This window comes from Triturus cristatus, chromosome 2_1, assembly GCF_964204655.1.
Source record: "Triturus cristatus chromosome 2_1, aTriCri1.1, whole genome shotgun sequence".
Taxonomy (NCBI): Eukaryota; Metazoa; Chordata; class Amphibia; order Caudata; family Salamandridae; genus Triturus; species Triturus cristatus.
Window position 1 is genome coordinate 926,522,384 of NC_140581.1, and position 21,701 is coordinate 926,544,084.

The 21,701-nt window shown below is 43.3% G+C and overlaps 1 long non-coding RNA gene across 3 annotated transcripts; it reads right to left on the bottom strand.

Annotated features, from left to right (window-relative positions):
- Nucleotides 1–14,194: 14,194 nt before the first annotated feature.
- On the bottom strand, nucleotides 14,195–18,602 carry LOC146866103 (uncharacterized). Of its 3 annotated transcripts, none has more exons than XR_014970422.1 (4): nucleotides 18,518–18,601; nucleotides 18,304–18,431; nucleotides 18,122–18,234; nucleotides 14,195–17,782 (listed from the first exon to the last, which is right to left on the bottom strand). It is a non-coding gene; the product is annotated as an uncharacterized LOC146866103 (long non-coding RNA). The 3 variants fall into 3 exon arrangements; XR_014970419.1 differs by having other exon boundaries at nucleotides 18,122–18,210; nucleotides 18,518–18,595; XR_014970421.1 differs by having other exon boundaries at nucleotides 17,577–18,234; nucleotides 18,518–18,602.
- Nucleotides 18,603–21,701: the final 3,099 nt, after the last annotated feature.

Below are 21,701 nucleotides of genomic sequence, written 5' to 3' on the forward strand. Positions count from 1 at the left end.
TCAGCAAGAGGTTGACAGGGACCTAGAGGAAGAGATGTAATGCCTTTCTACTGAAGGTTTTCCCATTGTGATCCAGAGATGGACACAAAAAGCCACCAACAACAATATATCACATACCACTAGGCAGGAGCGGGTCTAAATACTCCCCTGAGAGGTGTCTATCTCATGTTGAGCCTGAAAACAAAAGTATGTGCATGCAAGGAGCCAAAAGATTCTTGCCATGCATGCGCTCTTACCCACCAGATGGGAGAACAGAGAGGAATACTGCACCAAACCAAGGGGAATAGGCCCAAACCCCTGCAACTTGGCTCCTCGTTTCCTTACCAACCTGGAGAAGGAGCAATCATCATGGTCCACTGCTGTCCAGTACAGTGAGTTCTCTACGAAAGATCCCACTTTCCAAAGTAGCAGAAATCACAAGCCCAGCAGGCTAGCCCCATTCCTCCAAACTTACTTCCAGGTCCTGTGTTCCTCATCCCTGAAAACGGAAAAAATGAACAGGAGGATTTTGGGAAAGCTAGCACCCAGGAGAGTGGGTAGGGTTTACTTCAAATTCTCCTGTGTTTTTCCTGTCCAGAGGGTGCAGTCACCCTCATAGTGTAATGACAAGGACAAGGGATATAGAGGTAATCAAAATATCTTCTTGGAACCATGTACACCCTGGATGTTCTTAAACAGCGAGAACATAAGTTTCCCTCTTTTGAAGTACTGGGTATTTTAGACCCAGCGGTGCAGGGGCACACACCCTATGACTTCTGGGTTCACCCTGTTCTGGACCTACAGAAACACAGAGTCTTCTGGGTGAAGTCAAAGATTCGTTTATTGGCTGCAGACCAATGACAGGTATCCTAGAAGTACAACAGCGTGTATGTTCTCAGGAGACTGCTGAAAATCATAGGAACGGACTTCTCCTTAAGTACAAAATATCATGCTCCAGGCACACATTCCTTGGTTTACGATATGGTCATATAAGGGTATACATTACAAACGAAAAAGCAGAGTCATGATGACCATCCCACATTCCAGTTCGGCCAGCCCACAATGATTTACACAGTAAGGTTCAGATCCCACGTTTTGATGTAAATAGACCCCCCAATAAACATGAGCATCTCCTGTTTTGGGAAACAAGTCATAAAGCAGGAACAAGCAGGTGTGGAAGAGATTAGCCGGGGGATTGTATAGAATGAAAGGGTTTTATGACGGGTCAAACCCTGATGCTAATCACAGGTGGACGGAGGAAGGGGAGCTCGTGAGACCGGTTTGACCCGGGGCAGCAGAGCCAGCTGCCCAGGTCACAGAGAAGTCAGAGGGAAAGCCCATGTACTGTGAAGCCCGTATTAACTCCATCATAGCCTATGTGAGGGCAATGACAAGATGGCCACTGTTTCCAAAATGGAACCCGCGTAGTGAAGCTGAATAACGTGTACACAGTGCATTCATAGCTAGAACGATATATAAAGCACTCGTACATGCCGCATTTACCATTTGCGGTTCGCTAATACCAAGATAGACAGGGGTAGGGCCCTGTCCCCTACGCGGTCCCGAATATTAAAGTACGACACTTTGGCCCAGATAACCTCCAATAAAAGCTGTATATGATGCTTAGAGTCATTAATTTCGGATACACACATATAGTATTTAGGTTAGTAAACACTACTTGTATGCTTGTCTCGCTCTGTCAATATCAGTTATTAGTAATTCGTCTTGTAGGTGGTTGTTTGTTTCAGCGATTTGTCTCCAAAGTAGTAAATGGATGCCACTTTTTCTCACCATGCTCAGTGACATCATCCGGCAGTTAGATTTCTAGGTCAAGAACAGTGTTTTGCGTCACCACACCAAGATGGATGTGATGGCTGCATCTGACCATACAAATCAGTGCATCACTTCTCTGCCTGTCCCCGTTTGAGCAGAACGCTGATCCATACGACATAATGAACAACGCTTGATCGCTGCCGATCATCATGCCATAAAGTTCTTATTAAAAAGAAACCGAATTACTTATTTGAATACTGCACAATAATCAGCAAATATGGACATTTAAGATATGACTGAATGAAAATATATCTTCAGCACATGAACTACCTCATTACTGTGACAATTATTAAAGAATGGGTCATTTACGCAAGAATCACAACTTATACATTTTTTTGTTTTTGCAAGGCCCTGATGAAACAAACTTAGTGTCATGAAACACTTTTTTCAAATAAAGAAAATAATAAACTCCTTTTGCTACAAATAATTCATAAGTTTCTGACTGTTTAATTGACTTACACCTCAGAACTCAGTTTGTCTTTGTCTAATTCTAGCGGAGATAAAGGGACATACCCACTCTTTTGAGGTCATACCTGTATGACTTTAAGAACCTCTATGTCCCCTTTTTAGGTCGAGCCTGGTAGCACCCATGCGCTGTCTGCAAGACATGCTGTATTCACTAAAAGGACTGTAATCCCACCTGCTGCTCACCATAGGTTGACTCCAGTGTTGCTCTTCTTTCCTGCCTCCTAATTGGTTTGCGGCCCCGATACATTACTTCCGTTTGTAGCTGAGCAGCACCGCTCAACTACAGATGAATTCCCTTTGATTAGTGGCTGTCCGCTGCATTGTATATACTATTTCTTCTACTCCCTCCAATTGCCCACGCCTTCTTTGCCAAGGCATGTATTTTTTGTAGTTGTTTTCTGCCCGTCTGTGCTTTTTTCTTTTGCTTCCCCCTTCTGCTTCTCGTTATGAGCCCTCTGCCCACCCTCTGAGCACAAACACAGTGTTTCCCTTCCTCAGACGCCAATGCTTCCTCCTAGCTGGAGACCGAGCGATGCCTCTGCTAGTGCCATGTGTGCCCCATTGCCACCTCTCCTCCTGCGTTCTCCATGTTCCTTTTATGTCCCATCGACCCTCTCTCTGTTCATTTCATATTTATCCCCCCACCCAACTTCATTTTGCTTTCAGATTTATCCTCCCCTTCCCTGTGCTGACTCTACGCTATTCTCCCCCTTGAGTTTATTCTCCGAACAGAGTGCAGCCTTTTGCATAAAGCGCAAACTCTAACTCCGGTGGTCCAACCATACTCGGCCTCGTGGGGCTTTCCTTTATGCTCTACCATCTGTCTCACCCGGTTCAAAGCTTGTCCACTGCAGCGGCCATCCCGGTGCCACAGCCTGACATTTAGGACAACAAGGTGAGGCATTTGCGGCATTGGCTTTAATTACACTGCTGTAATGTTCAATGTAATTGTCTCTTTGAGTTTTACCAGACGACAAATAGCAGATCGTCTGTGCCCTAAAAACACACGGACAAAGTCAATCGAATGTTCATACGATGAAATGCAGGCTGCAATGACAACTTCCGTGGCTATGGCAGACGTGCTTGTACTCTTTGTAGTAGGAGCTGTTCACATGCAGTTTGTGTCAAGCCATGACGTGGTGTATTGGGTCACTTGCTTTCTCTATGATCGTCCTTCACTTGTGACATGTGGGTTCGATAAACCAGTAGAGTAGTGTGTGTAGTGAGGTGCATGCACAAGTCAGTGCACCAGGACAAGTGCAAGATTAGAGGAGAGTATTAGAGATAGTGTATGTTGCATTTGGATTGATGCTTGCATCTGCCCGTGGTCCGTGACAAAATCACACTTTCACTGCAGTGTTCTTTCCTGTATTTGGGATGGTGCTAAGTTCAGCCAAGCGTTGTGATTTTTAAAATGAAGTAGTGGGTACATCTGTCAATTAGTCACACATGTAAGTCTTCTGCTGTTGCACAGAGGTGCCTACAATCATTATATATGTGATTGGTTCAATTTGCATGTTTTGTCCTGGACAAAAAAGAAAATGGAGGCAGTATTCCCGTGTCACACAGCGTGACTTGTAGAAAGTAAAGCATAGTAAAATCGTGAGCATTTATTTGGACACAACTGTACTGTCGACAGATAATGCTGGTAGTATAGCATATTAGCATATCGAAAATATGAAACCTAAAGTGCCTGCTCCTTCCTGCAACTTCCTGACCCCATGGCTTTCCTCCATACCTTCAGCTGTCACATTCTTTCATGCCATTTGAAGCAAGTATTTCCACCTACTCGTCTCCGTATGGCCAATGCCGCAACCCTCACTGTCTTCACCCTCTGTAGGCTTTCATTGTGTGCCACGCCTACCCTCTTCTTTCACCCAGCCTAGTTTATGCCTTCCTTCCTGCATGTGTTCTGTATCACTTCTTTGCTATCCTTTTGCACCAGTTCTACTTCTATTCTACTGTCCTCCCTACCCTCATGTACCTTGCTTCCTGTATGCTAGACTTCCCCCCATCTCTGTATTTGCTCCATCCACTCTGCCGCTCCAACACAAAGTGGAAACTGACTTCAGTCAATTCACAAAGGGTAATCGGGGGCACTGGCTCGTATATGGTCACAATAGGAGGCCTTTCACCCACCCCTAAAATAGGGATGAAGCTGCTTGCGATAAAAGCTGGATGTACTGATTTGTAACATGACTCATGTTTTGTTCCCTTTAATAATCGATCAGGGGTTATTAACGCAACTGTAGAGCACATTTAAAACTCTGTCTATTTATATTTTGTCTTCAAAGTATCTACAGATAAAGGCTTAAAATACCGACTTTAGGTGAATTTGCTTATTTGGGTACCGGCTGGGACATCAAATGCCGGTGGTGCTGATTGAAAACCGGTGATGTGGGAACCATATTCACAGGCAAAGTGACTGTGCCAAGGCAGGTCATTCCACCTGAGAATATACATTCCAATCCTGTAAGCGGAGTCATAAGTCGGTGACCCTGATGGCCATGCTGTCATGGAACGGCTGTTGTTGGCAGAACCTACTGGGTTTAGCTGCTTACTCTTGGCGATGAGTCTCTTAACTATTGTGCATTTTTGACATCACTCATAAAAACCAATGCGCAGTGCTAAGGTCAATGTTCACAGCCACAGGCACACCCCTACAAGAGGGGTGCAGTTGTCTTACGCTCACTGTGCATTTAATTTTGATTGTCTTTATAATTCGGTGTCCAAGGTGCCTTAGTACCCTCAAAATCGGGCGTAGTTCATTCTAACAGTAACTGTTTCTGAACTTTCTCGCATCGGGTGACTTTGTTGTATTTGGGTGCTCCAGTTACCTCCCGAACATATTTAAACTAACAATTCAGTTCAACCCACATATTTCCACTTCAAACTATATACATCCACTACACTATAAGCAAATACAAATAGATACAAAAAATAGTCATTTACAATACCAATAGCGAGACCTATTGCATTGTAAATGCTTGTTTCTTTAGTTACTTGTTTGAGCAGTCAATCAATAAATCAATCAATCAGGGGAATTGTAAGTGCACTACTCACCCGTGGGGGTCTCAAGGGGCTGGGGGGGTCTGCTGGTTTGCTTAGCCGAAGAGCTAGGTCTTGAGTGTCTTTCTGAAGGTGTTCAGGGAGGGGGCGCGTCTGAGGTCTGCCAGCAGCTCGTTCCATGTCTTGGCTGCTATGTGAGAGAAGGATCTTCCACCTGCTTTGGCTCTGTGGATGCGCGGGGTTTAGGCCAGTGCGAGGTCAGAGGATCGGAGGTTTCTTTTGGGTACGTGGAAGTTGACTCTTTCGTTGAGGTATTCAGGTCCGTTGTTGTGTCTGCATTTGTAGGCGTGGGTAAGGATTTTGAAGGTGATTCTTTTCTCTACGGGGAGCAAGTGGAGTCTTCGTAGGTGTTGGCTGATGTGTTCTTGTCAGGGGATGCCAAGGACGTGTCTGGCTGCGGTGTTCTGTATGGTCTGGAGTTTGTGAAGTAGGGACTTGTTGATGCCGGCGTAGAGTGCGTTTCCATACTCCAGTCTGCTGGTGATGAGTGCGTGGGTGACTGTCTTTCTTGACTCGGGGGGATCCATTTGAAGGTCTTACAGAGTATGCGGAGGGTGTTGAAACAGCTGGATGTGACCGCATTGACCTGTCGGGTCATGGTGAGTGAGGAGTCGAGGATGATACCCAGGTTCTCGGCGTGGTCTGCGGGGGTAGGTGGGCTCCCGAGGGTGGTTGGCCACCAGGTGTTATCCCATGCTGAAGGGGTGGTACCAAAGACGAGGACTTCTGTCTTCTCGGCGTTGAGTTTCAGGCAGCTGTTGGTCATCCAGTCAGCAACGTCTTGCAGTATCGTGGAGGTCCATACCCCTTCTGCCTATTCTGCTCTGCTCTGCAGTGTTAGCAATCGTCCACTCCAGAAGCTTGCAGCCCCATTGAACACAATGTGCTTACTGTAATACTCTGAAAACAATTCTTCGGGTGGCGATTGTCCTCCCAGCGTTATGCAACAAGCCTGCAACATTTGACACTCTTCTCCATAATTAATTGGTGATCATTATACCTGCATGCAGATCCACCTGCAGATTAGAAGTCTCACACACAGTCTTAGTGAGTGTGTAAAATAGTTTAGTTTTAGTGATAAAGATCCTGTTGGCATATTGCCCCGGTCCGGCACAAGTCTATGTCAAACTACCACAACCAAGAACTGTATCTTATGCACAGTTCAACGAGTGAGAAGCCCTTGCTTAAGGCACAAGTACAACACTAAACCCCAAAGCCATAAATCTGTCACAGTAGTATACAACAGATAGGTCTTTAAAAAGGCTGCACGGGTAATTAAGAGCATGACCTGAAACCGCCATGAGCTAGAATCCTCTGCTTGACACAGAGTGCCATCTGACCAGTATTTGGGTGCCTCTATCTGTTTTTGTTTGTACAACCAAATAAATCACAAGAAACACATACACCGAAAACAAGTCCAATCTATTGCCTTTACCAATGCTTTTTAGCACTGATTTTTTTTGCCTCCTCTGTTTGTAATAAATGAGTAACTCCCCTTCTTCCATTCACATCGTTTTCCTTTGCAATCTCCCTCTTTGTCTGAGTCACATTTGCCCCTTTTCTCCACACATCCATTTCTCGAGTCTCCCAAATTGCATGTTCCACACTTCGTCTCCTTCCTCTGCTTTGCTGTATTTTCGCTCCCTCCTTCCTTGGCATTCCTGCCCATAGAATCACAATTACAATTGTACATGCATCACGATTCCTCTATGCACTCTGCAGAGAGACCAAGATTTAAATGAATACTCAGCAGAATACCTTTATGATGGCACTGTCTGAAACTCTCACAGCCTTCATCCTCATCTCCACAGCTCTTAGTCGTCTTTGAATTCTTACTTATATCATTTTTATTTTATGGTCAAAGTTGGAGTGTCGTGTGACACACACCAATTTGTCTTCACTTTTTTGGGGCTCACACGTTCTGTCTCCAATGTAATATCCAGCTCTTTTGAATGCATCTTGGACTATGTTTTTAGGATAGTCTCTGTCAAGAAGTTTAGCTTTTAAAACTTCAGTGTGTCTCACAAATTCTATGATGGTAGTGCAATTTCTTCATAGGCGTAGAAATTAGCTAAAGTGAATCCCCTTTTTTTGACAGCGTGGGTGGAAACTGCTGAAATGGAGAAGTGTGTTTGTGGCTGTGGGTTTCGTAAATAGTGAAACCTGTAGATGTTGATTGAGGTGTTCTATCAACACATCCAGACATTCCACTTTCTCTGTGCTGGTCTTGGCCACAAATTTAAGGTAAATGTCACAAAGATTGATCGTTAGGCAGAATTCTTTTAAATTATCCTCATTACCCTGCCATGTGAAGAAAATATCATCAATGTTTTGGAACCAGTTGGAGATGTTCTCGAAGAATGGGGCAATCAATTATAAATTAATTTATTTTCAGAACTCCCCATATTCAAATTTGCTATTCTCGGGGCGCAAGCTGCTCTCCTACTTACCCCCTTAGTTTGTTGGTTAAACTCGCCATCGAACTCAAAGTCATTTTTATTGAGAACTATCTCTGTACATTGTCAGATGAACTCCTGGTTGGGCACATGCTCTTCCCTGGATAAGGTCTCCTGAATCACTTCGAGGGCTTCCATTTGAGGCACGTTAGTATATAGCGCTTCTAAATCCATAACTGCTGGTCATCACCGAAACGCATGTCGGCGCAGCCCCAGAAGATAAGACAAGAAGACCAATATTTCTAGCTATTGCTTTGATTGTTTAAATAAATGTTTAAGATAAAATGTTAACTTTAATGGCTACAGAAATCCAACCTGTGCTTTAACAAAGAAGCTGATTGCTACCTATAGGCCCACACAGATTTAGGACACGTCTTATGTTTCTGATGTTTCTGTTTTAGTGGTTATCGAAAGAGGTAGGAATGAGAGTATGTGAGGCTGTATGGTCAGAGATTTATCTTTTGAGTTTTGTTGCACAATTTAGGATTCTGTAATGCACGAGAATGTAATTTTAGAATAAAAATCGTAAGCCAGTGTGATCTAGCTCAAACTTGTATATAACTGTGGGGCTTAACGTGGTGCACGGATCACTGCACAGCTTCTTTCTTACCACACACCCTAGCACTTCGCCTTTTTGGGTCATTACCCATTTATTTTCTTATACACATTTTTTCTTTGGAGTGTTGGTAGCTGATGATGAGATCTTGAGGTAGCAGGCGAGTACCTTCCTGCTTTACCCTCCCCGGTGTTGCTACCGTGAGGCACCATCACTCCCTTTCTACACTTTTTTCACCACTTTTTTTCACCACATTTTGGTGGCAGAGACACAAGTCTTGATTCATAAAGATAGCCTACTTGTCTTACCTCGTATGAAAAATTCTTGTCTTTTCTTTTCTTTTTCTTTTATTGGTGTGTCATACCCATAAGCAGCATAGATGATGTAATCACTTGCTCTACAGACTGTCTAAAATATATGACAACTGCAATGGATGGATGAATTGTGTGCTCACTGTGTGAACAGGTCCTTTATTGTATACAGATTTCTGAGTGGGGGACGACCTGTTCTCTGCCCCTTCAGCTCCTTATTGTGGTTTGGTCTTGAGAACGGCAGCTTAGCCGTGAGAGCTTTTTAAGACTTTCATTTCAATACGAGGTACAACACATAGCATTTTTACTTGGCTGTTTTTCCGGTTGGAGGACTTTTGATCAGGCACTGCATCACAGGTCAGAATACATTTTTCACACACTTTCCATAGTTTTGGGTGCTCATATTACTGTCGGCCCTGTATTACAGCGGTGGGAGGATGGACAAATTCTGCCTAGCCTTCACTGACGAACATATAGCATCAATACTATCAGGCCCCTCTCTCCTACCAAATGCTCCTCTCAATGGGGTACCTTCAGCCCGTGATGAATGGGAAAAACTATCTAATACTAGGAAGCGACAAGTAAGGATCGCACTCCACGGAGCGCTGATGACTGAGTATCTCAGGGCAGGCGCAGCACCTGCCAGTCTCCCAGTACGTATAGAACCTAAAATCTTTTTGGAAGACTGGAAATTCCGGGTGGACTGGAGCTATATAGCGAACAAGTGCACCCGGGATTGGCTTGTCCTGATAATTAACACGGCTAAGAGGCTCAGCGATGAGCTCCTTAAAGAAATCTGGAGTTAGAGGAAACTTTAAAGGCGGATACTACCATAGCTGACACAAAAGAACAATTAGCCAGAATTCAAGATGACCTTAGTGAATACCAAGCATATATGGTCAACCAAAAGATTAAAGGTCTCAGGCGAAATCTAGATAGATTCAGCCATGAATGGGCTTTCCCATATGTTGAAGATCAGTACTACCAACAGGCTCAACCACAACCAACGTTTCCAACTGGTGGGAGAGAAGGGCGCCGACAGGGTAGAAGAACACCTAACAATTGGACATTTGAGAACACAAGTAGTGAAGATGAGGAGACCACTGCTCAACCGTCCACTTCTAACCAAAAGGTTAGATTCAATCCCCAGGATAGAACCAATGAGGATTTGGGAGCCATGTTTAGGGTTTTTTTAGGACAACAAACTCACAACTCTGTAGATCAAAGAGGGACCAATTACAGAGGCCGGGGAAGGGGTCGGGCCCGTCAGAATCTGAATTCAACTTGGCAGTCCTTTTCCCCAAGGATCACACGCAGCAGAGGCAGAACACCCCTATAACTGCGAATGATAACAACATAGTGGTCAACCTCTCAAAATACCAACTCATGGATACGGAACTTGAAGTACTTAATAAAGGGTTAGGGTTTGTACCCACCCCTCGTCACGATGGGTTTCAACTCCGGGCTGAACTTTATGGTCTTATGAGGAAGATCAAACTCAAAAAGTTTTTTGAGGGGAAGGAACAGGAGAATGTCTCGAATTTTTCAACCAACTTGCGCTGTCCATCCCAGTTTTGTCCTCCTACGAGTGCAGTAGGCCCCGAGACCATGGTGTTTGAACAGAAGGTCCTACAAGATATCCGTCAGTTGGAACAAAACATGCACACTGTGGTCCATAGCAATATGAGTTGTAGAGATTGGCAGGCATTGAAAAGCATACAAAGTAACCAAGCCATCACTATCAAGCCAGCCGATAAGGGCGGGGCGGTGGTAGTGATGGACACCCAAGATTATGACACTGAAGTGGCCAGGCTTTTGGGCAACCGCTGCAATTACAGACCCTTGGCGCGGGACCCCACTAATGAATTACAGGCGACTATTATTCAATTGGTGACGGAGGCTAAAGAAAAGAAATGGGTAACATATAGAGAAGCCGAATTTTTGACCAATATGAAACCGAGAATCCCGGCGTTCTATATTGTACCCAAAATTCATAAGACACAACGACCCCCCCCCGGACGCCCCATAGTATCGGGCATCCAATCTTTACTAGAACCATTGTCACAGTTTGCGGACTTTTTTCTAAGGGAATGTGTCATCACCCAACCCTCGTATGTCCAAGATACCACCGATGTCTTGAGAATATTGGAGAATGTAACATACAATCCTGTCAATCAATTTCTAGTCACCATAGACATAGAATCATTGTATACAAGTATCCCTCAGGAAGCTACGCTGGTGGCAGCAGCCCGTGCCCTGAGGGACTCTGAATGGTTCTATGACACTCCTCAAACTTTTGTCCTACAATGCATAGAGATCGCATTAACTCAAAACTTCTTCTCATGCAAGGAACAGATATACCTCCAGGTGTCTGGTACCTCGATGGGGGCTACTTTTGCCCCAAGTCTGGCCTGCATTTATGTAGGCCAGTTCGAGGCGTACCATATCCACTCTGACACCAATCTCTTCCAGAGGAACATTGTTCTCTGGAAGAGATACATAGACGATGTGCTATGTATATGGCAAGGCTCGGAAGAGAGACTCAACGAATTTCTAACCTGGCTCAATGGTCTAGATGGCTGTTTAAAGTTCACTTGGTCGGTGAGTAGAACATCTGCAGTATATCTAGACCTTGATATTCAGGCTGAGCATGATAAGCTTGTGACTAAGGTGCATCATAAATCAACAGATAAAGATTCCTTACTGCATTATAGATCATATCATCCCAGAGCTCTCCGGGATAACCTGCCTCTGGGACAGTTTTTAAGATATCGTCGTAACTGTTCCACCTTACAACAATACTCTGAACAGTCCAATGTGCTGGCCACCAAGCTAGAGAATCGAGCATACCCCAAGAAGGTAATAAAACAGGCAAAAAAACGAGCATACAATACACCCCGTGCTGCTCTTTTGGAAAAAACTCCCAAGAAAAATGGTGAATGCATCCCAGTGGTCACTACTTTTGGCCCACTCTCTACCAAAATCAGGCAGATCATCCGTAGACATTGGCACCTGTTAAATACCACCAATATGCAAATGCCTCCACCCCGGTTTGCATTCAAATGATCGGCGAATATCCGCGACCGGCTAGTACACACTAGACCCAAAACAGATCTACGAGAGACCAACATCCCGCAGGGGCATTACCCATGTGGTAGTTGCTCTGTGTGTGCGCTCACATTTGCCACAAAAAGTGTTACCCTTGCCAATAAAAAAACCTGGTTCTTAAATAAATTCAGTAACTGCAACACATCCAACGTCATCTATAGATTGACGTGCCCCTGTGAGCTTCACTATATTGGCCTTACCACCAGAAAGGTTAAAATAAGGATACAAGAACACCTTAGTACACTACGCGCAGGCAAACTGAGCACAAAATTGGTGCAACATTTCCAGTCTCACAAACATACCCCTAAAGATGTGCGTTGGGTAGTTCTAGAAAGGGTGACGGGGACAAGTTCAACATGGAATCTAGACTGAGTAGCAGGGAAGCACGTTGGATTTATCAGGAAGGTGTAGATCAAACCGGATTGAATGATTTCATTGAATGGAATAAGGTTAATATATAACCCATTCATCCCAAATGCCCCCACTGATATAGGTTTTCTTATTATGCATGGTTGGGTACTAATAAAGTTTTGGGGCAGCAAATAAGCTAGGACGACCATACTATAAAGGCTCACACATCTAGCCAGCAAGTAATCATGAGAGTGTATTATAACATGCTACACTTCTTATCGTTTCAGAACTTGAGAGTCAATGTACTAACATTTATCCTCCTAGGAGGGTTTTGCACGGATGTGAAACAATATCAACCCTAATATGATATTGGGGACCAAAAATAAATAAATAATCATATAGATGATCATCTGGGGTCATACATGTTTGTTATTACCATCTTTTGTAAAAATGTTCACCCAATACCGTACACGATAACATTCATCTGATGGACGTAGAGAGTACATGTCTTGATATGCCCTCGCGTGCTATTATTTAAATTTTCCTCCATGTGCGGGGGAACTTGAAAAACTATAGAATGTATTGAGAAGTTCACCATTCTAACATGGCGGCGACTGCTATAATACAAAACACGTTGATTACTTGGGGAGGGCGGGACCACCCAAGCCCGATCACGTGGTAAGCGTGATTACGCTTATATCTACGAAATACAACAGTCGCGCTGTTGCGGTGCCGAGTTGATGCCGGACACGGATGCAGTTACGGTGGGTCCTCATGCATGATTTTAAGAACAGGGCACTGGGTTAAAAAGGGATGGGAACCCGTGCTATGCGATCTAGCACAACCTGAGTGAGGGTCCAGGCTATAAGGTAATAAACTGGGCAGGCACGGACTTGAAAAGAGAAGGCCACTGTTATGGGATAGGGTTTACCCGACCATACGTCGAGTACCAGTTACACTCAAGGAGGTACACAATAGAAGGGTAGACATACAACAAGAATGAGACATAGAAGCGATAACAATGATACGGGTAGGGGCAGGTATCCGGTAATTGTATTCCCTTAAGTCTCGTGACTCTTATTGTGTATTACAGACTCACGGTAGGAGTTGAGTGAACGAGCCTTGAACGAGTGATCGCAGCTATACACACAAGTGCTCGAGGGTAAAGGTATGCCCATGGTGGGCAATATCCCGGTAAATGCTGTGGATGATATGCAGTTCGGAATGTAGTATACACTACATTAGTTTCTTTTTAAACCAGATGCCAACTAATTTTGCTATGTGTTGTTTGTCTATCTTTTGTCTCTAACAGAATTGTTTTTAATAGACAAAGCAGTGGTGCAGGGTGGAATGACAATACCCCACGCCCTGAAGAAATTGCCGTGAGTTTATCCTAAGGCAATGAAACATGTCGGCATTTTAAATATGAGCAGTCACACAGCATAGAATAAAAATCATAAGCCAGTGTGATCTAGCTCAAACTTGTATATAACTGTGGGGCTTAACGTGGTGCACGGATCACTGCACAGCTTCTTTCTTACCACACACCCTAGCACTTCGCCTTTTTGGGTCATTACCCATTTATTTTCTTATACACATTTTTTCTTTGGAGTGTTGGTAGCTGATGATGAGATCTTGAGGTAGCAGGCGAGTACCTTCCTGCTTTACCCTCCCCGGTGTTGCTACCGTGAGGCACCATCACTCCCTTTCTACACTTTTTTCACCACTTTTTTTCACCACATTTGGGTGGCAGAGACACAAGTCTTCAGTCATAAAGATAGCCTACTTGTCTTACCTCGTATGAAAAATTCTTGTCTTTTCTTTTCTTTTTCTTTTATTGGTGAGTCATACCCATAAGCAGCATAGATGATGTAATCACTTGCTCTACAGACTGTCTATAATATATGACAACTGCAATGGATGGATGAATTGTGTGCTCACTGTGTGAACAGGTCCTTTATTGTATTAAAATTATGTGATCCTGGGCAAATATTTTAATTCACAGAGCTGCCATTTTCTTCATTATCACACATGAGAGCACCTTCAAATATGTGAGTTCAGCATTTCTGGTGTACAAAAAATGATTTTATTCGATTTAATAGACTAAACATTTGCTCCATATATAATACACATCTAGCCACATATAGGATACACATGATCCCTGACTTGCCTCTTAGTTCATTAACAGCATTGTCATCAGGGCGGGGCAGGAATTCTTCTCAAATCATGTTTAAAAATGATCACTTTGTGCAAAGCGTGACATAGCTGCAAAGTGGCTAAGTCTTATACCCCCAACCCTCGCTCATGGAGGTGGGGTGTGGATTGGTGGAGTGTGTGGTCTTCGAATTGCGGTGTTGCCTCCAAAAACACAGACGGGTGTGAGGGAAATGGCTGGGCCACCTACTATAATTCGACTGTTGCTTGGTTTTCTGGATCAGCGTGTGCAGTGTCTGCTTTTACATATAATTGTCCAGTCTTTTCTTTTGATCATGGTGTGTCATTCCACAATGTATTACTCAAGTGCCGTGCTTGCTTGTTTCTGTGTGGCCAACTCCTGTGGCCTAAATATTCAATAAAGTTTGTTTATAAAACATTATCACTTTTAATAAATACAGAACTGAAGAATTAAGTGGTAGCACATTATCATTTGCAATCAGCACATTTTCCATTTGAATAGCTACAACATTTCCCACTGGCATTCTGTGTTACTGCTTAAACTATACAGTGTACAAACAATAATGTTTGGAAATCGAGTTTCTGCAAATATTTATCATCATCAAGTAAAGTGTTCTGATTTGTTATGCTTATTTTTAAATCTTTGTTTGCATCACACTTCAGAATTACAAAAAAATGTGCTTTCGCTATTCCCGATATATATATTTTGAAATATTTTAACTGTTCATTTACAAGCTATTTAAATGTGTGTGAGGGAAAAAACCTGACATCCTAGAGCCTTTTGATTCACCATGATTGTCAGACAGCTCACTTGACGAAATCCTCTAACTGTAGTGAGAGAAAGAAAAGTAAGCACCATTTTCCACCATAAATAAGCAGCAATTAGTAAAAAGACAAACTGACATTTGACCACTGTCCTTGAACAGACAGCAAATGTGTCAAGATAAAAACAAGATATAAAGGCATCTTTATTGCACATTCTCTCTGAATGAACAGAACACCTGTTCCTTTCCAGTTTACTGCCTGAACGTACCAGTAGGTCCTAAAAATAACTCGACTTGACCCACCATAGCTAGTGGACGAGTAGATTTTCCAAAGCCTGAACACATATCTAGACCTTTCCCTAGATGATTTGGCGACCACAGACTGGCATGGTAAACAATCCACTAAAGCTATTCTGAATGCTGTGGAAGAACACCGGATGGTTAATCTCTAGATACCTGAGGGCACATTCACATCCTCTGTTCATGGCTCCTGGATCCGGCTAGACTATTGGCTAATGACCTGGGATTTATGCGCTTGGATGCATCACTTCACACACCTACCCAGGACTTTACTGGATCATGCATCGGTCCTACTTAAGATAAAGATTCCCTCTTAAACCCCAAAGCAATTCACATGGAAGATCCAGGCAACAGCCGGTATTCCAAGAAGAATTGTGCTCCAGTGTAGCCGCATACTTCAAGGATAACATGGGCTCTGTTGGCAGTGCAGGCACGCTTAGGAAGCGTTCAAGTTTACTCTCAGGTGAGTATGTATTAGCAAACAAGCAAGCATACTAAAAACACTACGGGGACAATTGCATATGATTGAACGTAAAATACAGGCACTGGAGCACCAATATAAATCCTGTCAAGACCCCACTACATTAGCTGCAATCAGGGAAAAGATCACATACTGCTAAACTGGAAATAAAACACATGGCCAGGCGTTCAGTGCCAAGGGCATATGGAGAGAGTGGACGACCAGGGAGACATAGCTAGCAAGCTACAGACTCCATGGATCCATACAAATATTGTTAAAATGATATTCCCCAACCACACGGAACACTTTGATACAACTTCTGTACTAGAAAGCTTTACCGACTTTTATACTAATCTATACGACACATGAAACAATACCTCTAACAGAGAGATAACAGAGTACTTAGAAAATATCACCTTAGCTTGGCTGTCAAATAGTCAATGGGAATTATTATTGAAGCCCATAACAGCAGACAAAATCAAGGAAGCCATAACAAATCAAAGTCTCTAGATTAGACTGCCTACTGAGCAAATTTAACAAAGAATGTGCTTCCATGCTAGCACCACATCTACACACACTATATGAGGAAGCTTACAATAGAAGAACATTACCCCCAGCACTCAAAGAGGGTTCTTATTATCATCCTACTTAAACCCAACAAAATTCCAGAATATCGCAAGTCACATAGGTCACTTTCTCTTCTAAACACAGATGTTAAGATCTTCGCTAAAATAATAGCAAACTGACTGATGCCTTTCCTCCCCATACTGGTACTGCCGAACTAGTCTGGGTTTGTACCGGCACGTTCCATGACACACAAGCTGCTAACAGCGTTTGCTCTCATCCAACAACTCAACCCCAGCTTAGACACAACTGTAGTGCTGCTCAAAGCCTCTAAGGCATTCAATTCCTCAGAGTGGTAATACATGTTCACAATCCTTCACAGAATGGGAATACCTGCAGTCTTTACACAATGGATCAAACTGTTTTATACCACTTCATCTCTTCAAATATGTGTCAATGGACAAATCTCCACCCCAATAGGCATACATAGGGGAACACATTAGTGTAGGCCCCTATCCCCATTGCTCTTTGCGTTCACGCTTGAGCCACTAGTGTGCATGTTCTGCCTATTATACTCCGCCTCGGCCCTAAACTTTACACAGAGATCATTGGCCTTCTCAATGTATGCTGATGATATGGTCCTCTATGTGAAAAACCCAGCTACCCACCTGGCACCAATAATATGAGAATCTATAAGATTAGGACGATACTCAGGCTTGAGTATTAACTGGGATACATCCATAATTTTTACGCTCTGTAAGCTGGAGTTCCTGTTACAATGGAGTGAAGCCCCTATAGAATAACTGGGGATCTGGATAAATAAGGATCCTGACATGGTCATTAAAAATAACTATGGCAACTCGAGGACCAAGTACAAAGATGCTCCAGACTTCTACTGTGAATAGTAATAGAGTATCTGATTCTATGTAAGATAGCGCACACCAAATTTCGAAAAACTGTAGTCTATGTGGTTGAGTCTCAGTAAATGAAGCGTGCAACTCAGACACGAGGTAGCCCTCCTCGTAACTCAATAGGAAACTGCTGATGTGTATACACCAGTGTACTGGGTGCACTGCTGGATAAATATGCTACACAGTTAAGACATATTAGCTACTGTAAAGACAAAACTAAACCAAAGCAATAAACGGTCTGAATAATGTGACAATTTGACAGTCCGTTGAATCACGGTGATTTATAATAAAGCTGTATTTATCATTCAATCACATAAATGACATAGAAATATACAAGACAATAATTGAAAAGTAGCTCAAAACGAAATCCACATGAATGAAATCAGAATATCTGCACTAAGGCAGAGAACTTAGTCGTCAGTTCGCAAGAAAACCCAATGCATTTCGGGATGTTGTACATCCCTTCTTCAGGGGCAGCTGTTGAAAAAATACAAGAATACATTTCAAGACCTTGAAATTCAAAACGTGACTAGTTGTAACATGAATGAACAACGATACAATACAGGGTGCAGCAGGCTGTGGCCCAAGCGGAAACATTGCTGGTCTGTTTCAAACTAGAGCAATATAAGAAATAAACCCAGTGTCATGGAAGTTGTGCTTATAAAAAAACTGCCAAAGAAGTGAGAAGAAACTGAAATGGAACAGAAGTGGTTCAGATAGTCAAACAACTAATCACCAGAGTCAACCACCAAGTGCATGAGTAGAAAGGAAACGATGTGACGAGATAAATGATAACGTAAATAAGCTGATGAAAACCTGGAAGGTTCTGGCCAAATGAATTGAACGACTGTATCAAAATCGGAATGCACAGGATAGGATGAGAGAACTGAACTGGGGCTGTATGCCTGGAACGGGAAAGCACAGGGAAACTATAAATCAGAAGAGTAAAACTGAAGCTCAAATTGAAAACAAATGTAACGGTAAAAAAGGAAGCTTACTGAAAATAATTGCAGCAAGAACCAGCCGCTGGGCTGGATGTATACTGTGACCCGAATGTTCAGGGAGATGGGGAAGGGTTCAGTGGCTTGCAGAGAAAGCCATCGTGTGACGGCAAGCTGCGCGAACTCTACAATCAAAATGAGGAGAACCATTGTAGAAACAAATGAAAAATGGTTTAAAAACTGCGTGCAGGGAACTGTGTAGGCTGCTTACCCCGTATACTGAGCACGCGAAGAAAACGGCAAACGGTCGTAGCTCCTGTGTACATCCGGAAAGGTGTGTGTCCGAGGCGCGTTCTACTCGGAAGTTGAATACGCGCCCGTGATCACGTGGTAAATGAGAATGGTGCTCATAGAAATGGGACTGCTAGAGCTTGTGAAAATGAATACACAAAATGGTACTGCAGGGTCACGCGGGGCGCAAGCTGGAGTAATGTGACCCAATTGATATGGATATAAAATTCACAGTGTGAAACGGAAAAATGTAAGGGTAATTGTCTGGAAAATGTGACGGGAATGGGGAACCGGTGAAATAAAAAAACGAACAGGTGGAGTTGGACCAATGGTATGCATGAAAGAAATGAATTGAATGTTCAGAATCTGAGGAGTAATGAATCACTGTTCACTAGAAGCAGCTAAAGTGTGCTTGTAAAATAGAGGAAAAAACTGTGAAAAAACAAATAAATAATTGAAATGAATGAAATAAAATGAAGGATCCCAAACTGTAGGGAAATAATTTTGCTCGAATTGAAGAGACCGTACAATCTTAACGGAAGAAAGCAAGTAGCTGGAGGGAAAAAAGTCTGTGAAATCATGAACACAATGAGAGACAAATGGGCATTGGCAGGTACAGACAGACAGTCTAGAAGTCAGATTGCAATTTCCGACATATTATTATAAAAAACACTGCATTTCGATTTTGTCATTAAGCCCAAATGGTAACAAGGTGTGCATAGTAATAGAGTAGCCATAATGAAAACAGTAATATTACCCAACTTCCTCTACCTTTTTGTCAATATCCCTATTAACCTCTCACTATACTTCTCCAAAATGCTAAAAACACCATTATTACACTGGTGTGGGTGGGTAAAGAACCCAGGATATAGTGGGATGTGCTCACACTTCCACATGCACATGGAGGTTTTGGTGCTACAGACCTAGCATTATACTACTGATGTGCGCACGCACACTTTGCGCACTACTGGTACCTTCCGAATGACTAAATATCACAGATAGCAGTGAAAAAGATAGTGAGAGTCCCATCCCATTAAATGCCATCCTACCATATATAGGAGATTATTTTATAAGGAATGTAGTAAGGACTCCCTTGATACGTACATGCATTGTTAAGTTAGCATAACCACGTTAGATGTTAGAAAGCCATCTTGCTGCTTTTGCGCACGACCCTGCGTTTACATGTTATTGTTTCAACAAACTGCTGACTCGCGCTTTGCCTCACACGAGAGCAATCTGTTGTTACCATCCCGAGCTCTGCGCAGCGACCTTGGTCTGTACATGGTGTGACAAAACAGTCTGGGTTGTTAGACAATGCATGTTTTCCACTCTAGGTTGATCGACTCACTATTTAGCCATAACATACAGGCAGCTGCGAATACCTGAAAGCTGGTGCTTTTAATATTGCAGACATCATGTTTAATATTCAGACCGAAGACGAGCCTTCCTGCGAGAAGACTCCTGATGCTCCTGTGATGTGAATTCACTAAGCTGATCTTTGAGGTATGGGGTCCCCTATTCAAGCCTAAGAGACCTTCTATTAGCATAATAGTAATATTAGCTTCTTAATAAAAGGAAGGTGGTAGTATCCACTGTCATTTATAACATGATAACTCCTTTTCTATTCTATGGTATTGTAACGATGCTGATGGTTTTAATTATAATCATTTGTCTGCTTGTATTAGTCAAAGTACTGCATATGAGGACACGTGGTCTATAAAAATAAACTCTTTTTATTTTCACCGTGTCTCTGTTTTATTCTTGTTGTGGACTGATGTAAGAATAATATACAAACAGGTATTTCCGATTCCCACCATTCCTGAGTATGTACTGAGTCGCTTGTTCTGGGTTGTCTTTTCATTGGGATCGCCGAGCCAAATCTCGGATAACGAATGGGACACTTATGCTAGCCGGATACTGGGTTCTGGGTTCTGAGGTGAGTTTCTGGTACACCACAATTCACTGAGGTCCTGGGGTTCTACGCATAGTTCTGTGTATAAGCAGAATCCCTGCAACATGGCGCACCTAACGTTTGGTCTATGAGTTGAAACGCCTTAGTAGTGCTTATATTAGTCCACAACACCCTCATTCTTGTTTCCGGATAACAAGTCTGACGGATTTAAACCTACCTATTTCTGTTGATATAGGTTTATTCATGCTTGATCATTAAAAAGGTTATTGAACCCTTGTGCTACTGATTACTTCGAGTGTAGCTTGTCCTTATGGCGGTAGATATTGCGGCGCATAGCCGTGCAGCTCTGAAACGTCATTTGACGCAGTATGGGGTGCCAGACACTGGCATGAACGTCATCTTTGTGGTAGGAGCCGATGCAGCTCATCCTTATGAGTTGTTCTACTCTTGGGTGACGCTTCCGGCAGTGAGTGAGGACGATAATACCTTTCATTCTTACACTGCCACTGCCGTGCCAGCGAGCTATACGCCGTATAGGACACAGGAAATACCAATATCTGCTTGGCAGCATCTTATTTGGTTTAATGGCGCCCTTCCCCATGTGGTTATACCACCGAGAATGGGCCCTTTATCGATTGCCGCGGCCACTTGGCCGGTACTAGCCGGATTTACGCCTCATCCCCGTTACCTCACGGTGCCGGTGGCTGAATTGCGTGTACTACACACTTCCCTTATTACGGTATATAGGGCATTAGTGCAGTATGTGTCGCGCAATGTGCAGGCGGGGGTACCTGCTGTTGCGGGACAGCCTACTGACCATCACGCGGTGGTCATTAGTCCTGTTATGGTTAATTCTGTTATGGGCAAGCGCCCCCAAACGCGGGATGATTTCCCCTTTTGGCTTGCTGAAAAATTTGACCAGATAGAAGCAGTTTACCCGAATACATCTCCTGTGGAGAAACACAGGATCCTTACCATTAGTTTGCCTAAAGACTTGGTCCCCGGCATTGAAGATTGTGTAAACTGGGGCAAGGTCTTTGCAGCGACGTACTCGCAGTGCTTTGGCACTCCGTCTATGTCGGTGCTGCCCTCCGTGATTAAACGTGTTCAAGATAACCACGGTGCGGAGTCTGCGGTAGAATTAGGGATGCGGCTCCTCGGACAGTTTGACCTTGTGGCTTCCATGATGATGTGTAACCTTAAAGGTGATGCTATGCAGTTCCAAGTTCGTAACGAACTGAAGAAAGTTGCT